Consider the following 8,926-nt stretch of genomic DNA (forward strand, 5'->3'; position numbering starts at 1 on the left):
GCCGGGCCCTTCCCCGGTATGGCCGTGGTCACGGATGGATCGTCAGGATCGATGCGGACTGCTTGGGTTGGCTGAGCCGGGATGCTCGGTCAAGTGATGCTGAGCACCCGCATCCCCCCTGCAGGGTCCTGCTCATGCAGCATTTGGGGACCGTGAGCGCTCAGAGCATCTCGGTGGTGCTCAGGACCTGCCAGGATGCGTGAGGGTGGCCCCAAGGGGACTGAGACAGCCTGACTCTTTGGGAGGTGGGTTTAGGGACAGGGTGGTCACGGTGTGGGTGGTCAGTATGAAGCTGGCTGGACATGTCCCCTCTAGTGTCCCCCAGCAGCAGGATGAGGGTCCCATCTCCCACCTCGACAAAGCCTCTTCCCATCACCCTTCTGTACCACAATGGCTGTTTGCAACTCGTTCCCCACGGACCCCTGTGCAAAAAATTAATCAGGAGGGACAAACCGGTGGCTCAGGGACCGAGTGTGTCCCCAGGGATCCCCCGGCTCTCCAGGGTGCCCCTCTCTTTCCTTCTCCCTCTTTGGCTGTTGGCTGGGAGAGAGAGGTAACCCCCCCTGCAGCCCCCCCGGGGGCTATAGGGGGAGGGTGTTATGGCCCCAGCCTGGGTGTGGGGCAGGAGGGTGGGTGTGAAGTGCTGCCGAGCCTTTCTGAAGCTGCACAAAGGTGGACGTGAGCCATCACCCAGGTAAGGTCCTTCATCCCAGGACACCGTGGGTGTCACAGGAGGGGGGTGAAGCCCCCATCCCACACCCACAGCCAGCGCAGGGCTCCCTGAGCTCATGCTCTGGATGCTCCATCACGCTGGGCTGGGGCTGCACACTGGGCATGGCCATGGGCACCCTGAATTCCCAACGGACTGTGGAGACACAGGAGGGTCGTGGCGGGTGGGGGGTGGAGGTGGGAGAGGGCAGACCCCCGCGGGGGCAAAACGCTCTTGGGGGAGCACCAGGGCCAGCCATGAGAGAGCCCAGAGGGGAGCAGAAAGGCTGGTTTATCGATGCCTCGGCTGTCCCCATGAGGAATTCAAACCGGTTTTGGACCCAGGCATCTGGCTTCCCAGCGGGATGGTCCCGGCGTTCCCCATATCCCCATGGAACAGCCCATCCCTGCTGGTGGGTGATCCCAACCGAGCCCAGCTCCAGCAGCCCCAGCCCGAGGCTGGCAGGGATTTCGTTAGTGCTGCCGCTCGTTTGGAGCCACGAGGCTTGGGTCCGGGCACTGCTGGCACGACTCCCCTCTTGGCCCGAGTTTCTTGGCTCTCCCTCCCTCTAGGTATAAATCCAGCACCAGCCAAGTGGGAGAAGGGGGACAAGGGATGGGGACAGAGCCTCGCACACCCTGACACCAGCCCCTTTCTTTTCCCAAACAAAAATCACGCTTTCCCCCATTTCCAGGAGCATTTTTAACACTTTTCCTTTATTTCTGAAGCCAAGAAAAGACCAAGCAGGGAAGGAGGCACAGGGACACACAGCGGGGAGCGAACACAAGCAGAAGGACCTGATCTAGAGGTGGGGGACAGCGACAGCATCCCCGGCCTCGGGGCTGGGGTTAGCCATTGGGTGCACTTAAAGGAATTTTAATCAGTGAAAGACACTGCCATCAATAAAAACAAGCAAGAGGCTCCGTGGCACCGCGCCAAGGCGATGAGCGCATGATTTTTAATCTAGGAAAGTAGCTGCTGGGAGGGGAACAGCACGCGGCCGGGCAGCGGCTCCCGAGGAGCTGCATCCACACCAGGGATAACAGAGGGGCCGGATCCGGGCTGGGAGAGGGGGTTCCCACCCGGAGCCAGGCCACCTTTGGGGTCCTGTTTCAGGGGGAGGTGGTGGGGAAAGGTCGTTGCATGGGGCTGTTGGGTTTCTCTGCAGCTGGTTTGCTCGGGTACCATTCTCCCGTGCCTCAGTTTCCCCTTTCCTAAGTGAAGATGCTTAGTCACCCCTTTAAGACAGATTTTCTTCTTTCGAGTGGGGACACAGCTCGACGTGAGCAGACCCACGCGCGCTTCCCCGCCGGCTGGAAGACGCCTGATAAAAATCAGCGTTATCCAGTTATCCTGAGCCCTGGCCGGGAGGAGCTCGCCCCGCTGCTCCCCGTGTTTCTCTTGCAGTGACCTGAGCAGGGTGACAGCTCTCTGGTGGCCACGCAGGCCCCCAGATTTGGGAAATTCCAACCCCCTGGCACCTGCTTAGGTCCCCACCAGGTGCACATGAACCCAGCAGTGATGCTCACGTGTTCCCTCCCTTAAACAGCCCCAAGCAAGGGGCACCTTCCAGTGCGCTGCATTGCCTGGTTGACTTGGCCTCACAGCAGGCTCTTCCCTGGGGCTGTGGCATTGCCGGGGGGGGGGGCGGTGCGGGGTGGTGGTGTTTGGAAAGGGGGGACGCTCCTCGGGAGCCAGGTGTGTCTCCTCCTTCCTACTGAATACCTTTGGAAAGAGGAGGAGGCTGCTTCCCTGCCCTAATCCCAGCTGTTAATTGAGGCTACCTGTGCTTGCCGCTGCCTGGAGGAGCCTGGGGGCTGCAGGAGCTGGGGCTGGGGGCACTGGGGGTTTATAAACCCACCCCCAGCAGCTGTGGGGGCTGCCCAGTTTCTGGTACAGTTGGTATCACTGATGGTGGCTTCAGAGCAGGGATGGCGAAGGTAAGAGAGATGCTGCAAGGGGCTCCCTTGCTCTGTTTGGGACCGGTGGGACCCTGCAAAGCCCCTTTCTCCTGCAGAGCCCTGGGTGCTTGTCAGCATTGGGTGGGATCCCCCTCCCCATGCTTGGTGTGATCACTTGAGAAACCCCTCGGAGCCCCCCCTCCAGCCTCCTGGCAGCTTTGTTCCCACCATCTTTTTTTTTCTACCGGTGCATTGCAACACTTCAGAGCAACTGGAACCAGTTTGCTGCTGGGAAGGGGGGGTCCAAGACTTCCCCCCGATGGGGTTTCAGTGCCTAGTGAGCTCACTGGGGTCCCAGCACCCCATTGTGCCTCTGCCTGGCAAACTGCTGCTGTATGCAAGGGTGCTGAGCCAAATGTGGGGCTGGGGTGGATGAGCCCCCCCCCCCCTCTTCAAGCCCCCCCTGCAGATTTACAGCTGCTGAACTGGGCAGAGGTCCCCTGCCGCCCCATCTCTGCGCGTCCCCCAGCAGCGATGCTTCAGGCTCTTAGTTTAATGGGGCTGGCGCTGAGGGTTTTGGCATGGAGGGCTAGGGATGGTGGCGGGGAATGTGTCCAGTTCCCACTCTTTTAATGTGATGAAACTGAATAAATATCTCAAGCCCAGAATGACGTTTCTGTACCATCAAGGAATGAATGAGACTTGCAGTCTGTTTTGAGCTGGGCTGCGCAAGCCTTGCATGGATTTATTGCTCTGGCTCTTAGAATCCACAAAAAGTGACCAAAAATGTTGGGGTTTTTTTCCCCCATCCCTATTTTGCACTAATGTAATCTGTGTTGAGAAAGCCAGACAAGCAGGGGAGAGGCTTAGGAGGGGATGCTGGGGATGGCTGAGCCCTGAAATGGTTTTTACTGGGGAACTTTGGGCAGGGCAGGGGGGAAATGTTCTGCTTGCAAAACCCTGTTTAGCACCAACCCTAGATCCTCTGACTGTGAGCTGACCATGGCATGTGCCCTGCTTCTCCCATTCCCAGGGGAAATAAAGGTTTTAAAGCAGCATCCTGGGAATGCTGGCTGTTCCCCTGCAGCCGAGACAAAAGTAAATGTGTAAATGCAGAATTTCCCCCAGAAAAATCAACCCCAAGTTTCCAGCTGGCTGCTGCATTGGATGAGCCTCCACAAAGCCACCCAGATGTGGGTTCATCCCCCTGCTCTGGGCTTTTGAGAGCCTTTTAATTATGAGGCAGTGCTAATTGAGGGTAGGAGAGTTTCTGCGATGGATGGGGGAGGGTTTGTAGGCTGCAATGCTTTGGAGGTGAAGGGCAATACTTGACACCCAGCTCCCAGCATGGCTGGTGGGACTGGGAAACCTGGATTCGCTCCCAGCTTGCAGACAGGTCTTGAGCAAACAGGCTTGTGCCTCAGTTTCCCCTTCTGGGCGTTCCTTCCCAGGGAAGGGTGTGCTGCTGAAAGAAAGCCTTATAAAAAGGAAAAAAAAAAAAAAAAAAGGTGTTTGTGTATTCTGCAATAAGAAGCTCTGGGAGTCAGCTGAGGACAGTCCCAGCTAATTGGAGAGAGGAAAGCATGATCTTATTTGCCTATTACGGTCCCAGTAACACTGGGCTGACGCGGTGGTGAGCACAGCGAGGGCGCTGGCAGCGTAGGCAGCCCCCATGTCCCGCATCCCAGAGGTAACCATCTGCTGGACCTTGTCCTTTTTTTTTTTTTTTTTTTTTCTTTTCATCAAAGATGATGGGGGTGAGAATGGAAAGCACTGTGCCAGGTCCCGGCTCGCTAGCGGGCAGCCAAGGTCACCCCTTCCCCAGATTGTCCCCAAAGTCCTTGCTGGGGACAGTTGGCTCCTTCCCCCCAGCCTGCATTAGTGCTACGTGTTGAGCTTGGCGTGCCGATGCATCCACCGCTCCTCCCAGCTGGCTGGGCACCGAGAGAAACCTTGTTTTCTTGCTTTTACACCTGGAAAAGGGGCATCTTGGAGAGGTGAAACAAAACCCCAAGGACCCGTGCGGTGCACATCTCCCGCTGCTCCTTCTTCTCCATCCCTGGGGTGGGGACATGCCCTTCCCCACAATGCTGGTGCTCCCCACACCGTGATGAGGAGGAGACCCCACCATTACCTCCCCCAACCCTTTTATTTTTTTTATATATTTTTTTTTTTTAGCTGATTCATGAAATTTCTGCTCTGGCAGCACCATGTTGCTTTAAGCTGTTTACGCGAGTTCAGGAGGCGACAGCGTGTAGGGTATTTTTAGCTTGCTGGGTAGCAGAGCGGGATTAAAATGCAGTCAGTGTTACAGACGCTGGGGCTGAATCAGTATTCCTGCACAAGCGTCTCCGTGCCAGCCTTTTCCATTGAGTGTCTGAAAAACCCAAGTTTCCATGGAGACTCAGCTCCAGGGCAACCCGTTTTCCTTGGGGGAAAAAAAAAATAATAAAAAGGCAAAAAAAAGCAGCAGGTAGGGAGCTTATGCAAGGGATGGCCAAGCTCTGGCTCCAGAAGGAGAATGGTGGCTAAAAATCCCGGTCCTTTCCCACCCGGGATGGGGGCGTTGGGTTGTGCAATGCTGTTAAAAGGTGGTTGGGGGTGAGCTGTGTTGCTTGTCCCACCCCGTACCCCTTTGGTGGGGCTTTTTGGGGGTTGGATGTGCTTTCTGGGTGCTTGGTTGGTGGCGGAGGCTAGTGGGAGGTCTTGGTGCCTTGCTACGGGGGAAAAGGAGCAATGCGGTGCTGAAGAGATGGGTTTGAGTTTGCTCTCCTGGAATGGTGGAACGAGGAATTTGCTCCCCATCTCCAGGAATGAAATGAGCTAAGTCAGCAGATCTTACCCATGTTGGGGCAGTGTTCTCCTCTGCCTTGAGGAGCCTCTGAAGCAGCTTTGCCAGGGGCTGGTTGTCTCCAGTCCACAGTGTGGGGGCAGAGATACTCTAAGAGGACATGATGATGATGATGAAGGTGATTGCTCAGGGTCACATGCAGGACCATCCTGTCTCTGTTTGCCTGTTGGCCAACACAGACATCAGCCACAAGAGTCTCCCATGGAGAAGAGACTGGAACATTGTTGTTCTCCTTTATTTTCTAGCTCGGCAAATCTTCCCTTCTCCCCTTCTTGCTGCATCAATCTTGGAAATTTCTAGGGGAAAACAAAAAAGAAAAATACTAATTCTTGCTAGACATTTATATATATTTTCTCCTGTCTGTCCCCAGCACTGTGGTTAGGACCCATCCCTGCTGGCACAGTGACAGCGCTGGGTGGTAAAGCAGGTCAGTGTACAGAAAACCCAGTGCTCCCAGTTTGGCACTGGGGAAGACTTGGCAAGCCAGACCCAGGACTGGCTGGTATGCAGCAACGGGATGGTCATTTGTTTGTCCTAATAACCACGAGCTCTGTGGATGCATTTGGTGGCACCCCTGGAGATAATCTTTTGATAGGGATGTGGATGTGGGTGTGGGTTCTGTGGGGGACCCCAGGAGCTGGTCTCTGCTCATATGGCCCCCAGCAGTAGGGGCTGTGGTCATCATCCTGCCTTGGTCATCAGTTTTCCAAGCAAACCCCATCCTTGAACCCACCGAGATCCAAGCTGGAGCCAAGGTGTTTCCTCAGAGTTGCGTTCTCTTTACTATGATGAGACATTTCCATGTGGTGATCCAGTGTGTAGAAACCTCAAAACCCCAGGCTGGGACCCCCCCCAGCAGGGGCTGAACCCCTCCAGTAAAGCACGATGCTGCACAGCACAAAGCAAAGGCAGCTCTTGGAGTGACCGGCCCCATTCGTGCTCCCTTGGATCTGCAGGGACAGGTCCATGGGTGATGGGTGACGTGGTGCCACTTCTGGGCAGGGTTGGGATGGAGCATCTCTGGAGGGATGAGCTGCTCCTGGTGAGATATTGTCCTACAGCTGGATCTGAGGGCAGATGAGCTTCACAGGGAGATGGAGATTTTGCAACCACAGACAGGCATGAGCCACCAAACCCACGATGCAATCGGGTACCTCAAGGCCACGTTCTCTGCAACATGGTTTGGCATTTTAATGTTTTCAAACCAGTCGAGAGCAGCCACGGTTGAGCAAATCTACTCAGATTTCAAAGCAGAGTCTGTGTTTGCCTATCCTTCACCTAAGGGGGGGGGGAAAAATCCTATCTGCATTAAGACTTTTTTGGTTTCTCAAAGGCATTTTCATGAAAAAAGAAATGGATGTTTAAAACCCCATGTCCTCCCAGCAAAATCCGAGTTGAGAAATTGTACCAAACAAAACTATTTTTACTGCAGCATTTCTCAGCCTGATTGATTAATATTTTTTGCCCGAGCAGAATACTTTCTGTGAGAAGGCTTCTTTTGATCTAAAAAACTGTTGTCATCTGCTTTTTTTAAATTGAAAACCACTTCCACTTTCATTAATAGCTGTTCTCCCACCCCTAGCCTGCACTCAGCATGCCTGAAACAGCTCCTGTCCAAGGGGTGATTTTCCAGGACTGGAAGCAGCCGACACGATGGGCTTTTATCTGTGTCCACAGCGATTTTAGGCAGACTTGTTCCTATTCAGGCTGCTTTCAGAAAATGGTCTGTCTACCTTTTTATGGGTAATAAATGGAGAAAAAGTCATATTTCAGCCCAGTTCCTTGGTTTTGCATAGTCCTGGAAACGGTGTCTTTCCCCATGGAGTCATGGGGGTGTTACTAGGGGGACTTTGTCGCCTGAGGTTCGTGGTTCAGCTCATGGAGCTTGGTCTTGGCCAGTGTTTGGCACGGGTTGGGAGAGGACTAACACCCCGGCACTCGCCATGCTGCTGGGATGCAAGATGTGACAGGGCTGGGTGCCTGGGGATGGTGTCACAGCACAGCCGGAGTGTCCCAGGGAGTCCCTGGTGTCCCTGGGCTTGGGGACCATGTGCTTGTGGCCAGGCTCTTGACCCTGTCAGCTCCTCGGTGGCAACAAGGGGCTTTTTTTCCACGTGTATCTTGAAGGCTGCATGAAACACATGCAAATGAATTGCCTCTTATCACTGCCAGCTGCCCAGGCTGCTCCATCATCAGGCTTTTTTTTTTTCCTGGGGTGAGCTAGCGTTCATCTTTGCTTTCTGCTCACAGAAAAATGGTATTTGTGGAACAGCCTGCAGGAGAAAAAAAAACCAAACAAACAAACAAAAAAAAAAACCCCAACAACAAACCAAACCAAAAAACCCCAAACCAAACCAAAACCCTAAAGAAATAACAAACAAAACCCCAAACAAACTGCAGCACTCCAGCTATCTATTGACTTTATTGCGGTAACCTGGCTGCATTCCCACAGGAGCCTGTGGCTATCCTTTGGGAGAGGACTCGTGCACCTTGGCTCCCAGCACAGGTGGGAAGCGGGGATGGTCAGGCAGGGGGTGGGTAGCACATGGGGGGGAGCAGAGATACATCCTAAACCTGTTGGGGAAGCATCGCCCTGTGTGCAGGAGAGCATCGTGCCCTCCCCTGTGCATGGAGGCTGTGGGGGGCTTGGCCAGGGCAGGAAGGGAGAAGCCCTGAGAGCAGCTTGCAGTAAGGATGCTCTGCTTGCTTCCAGCTGGAGTAAATACCAGCTCCTTCCAGACTGCCAGCAAGCTGTGGCCAAGCAGCGTTGCCAGGCTGTGGTGGCACCTCGCAGGGTCACTGCCAGCATCATCCTCTCTGAACATGTCCCTTCTCCCTGCAACACCCCCCCCCCCCCAAGTCCCTCTCTGTGGGACCCCCACACTTCAGCCTCTGCTTTGCATTTATAGCTGCCATTTGCAGCTCTTTTGTTATTTTCTGCTGTTCATTTAAAAAAAGCAGCTGACACCATCTCGCTGTTTGTGGAAGGAAACTATTTAGGGACATAACTAGTGGGTTTTGGAAAACTTACCATAATGGGAGAGCTGGGGTTCCTTCCAGCCTTGCATCTGCCCAGCTCCCTGCCAGCCAGCTCTGCTTAACGGGATGCTTTTAATGGGACGTTAACAACTCAAAAAATACCACAGAGCAATTTCTGAGCAGAATAATTGGGAGTCAGCTGGAGCTGGGGGCTCTTCACACTTCCCGAGCGCTTGTCCCTCTTGGAGAAGGACGTCACATTCCCGTAACTGGCTCAAACGTGCCCTTGGTGCTGACTGGCGTGTTGAAAGCCAGAGTGAGCTGACGAGCTGGTCAGAGCTGGGTTTTGTGGGGAGAAATGGCCTTTTAAGAAGCTGGGGCTGAACTGAAACAACCCTTCCAGAGCAGAGCTCCGGGAGCGCTGGGGAGAAGCTGGGAGAGGTGAAGGTTCTCTCTGCGCTTGGCTGTGGCAGGGGAAGTGTGGTG

The sequence above is a fragment of the Falco peregrinus genome, chromosome 16 (genome assembly GCF_023634155.1).
Source record: "Falco peregrinus isolate bFalPer1 chromosome 16, bFalPer1.pri, whole genome shotgun sequence".
NCBI lineage: Eukaryota > Metazoa > Chordata > Aves > Falconiformes > Falconidae > Falco > Falco peregrinus.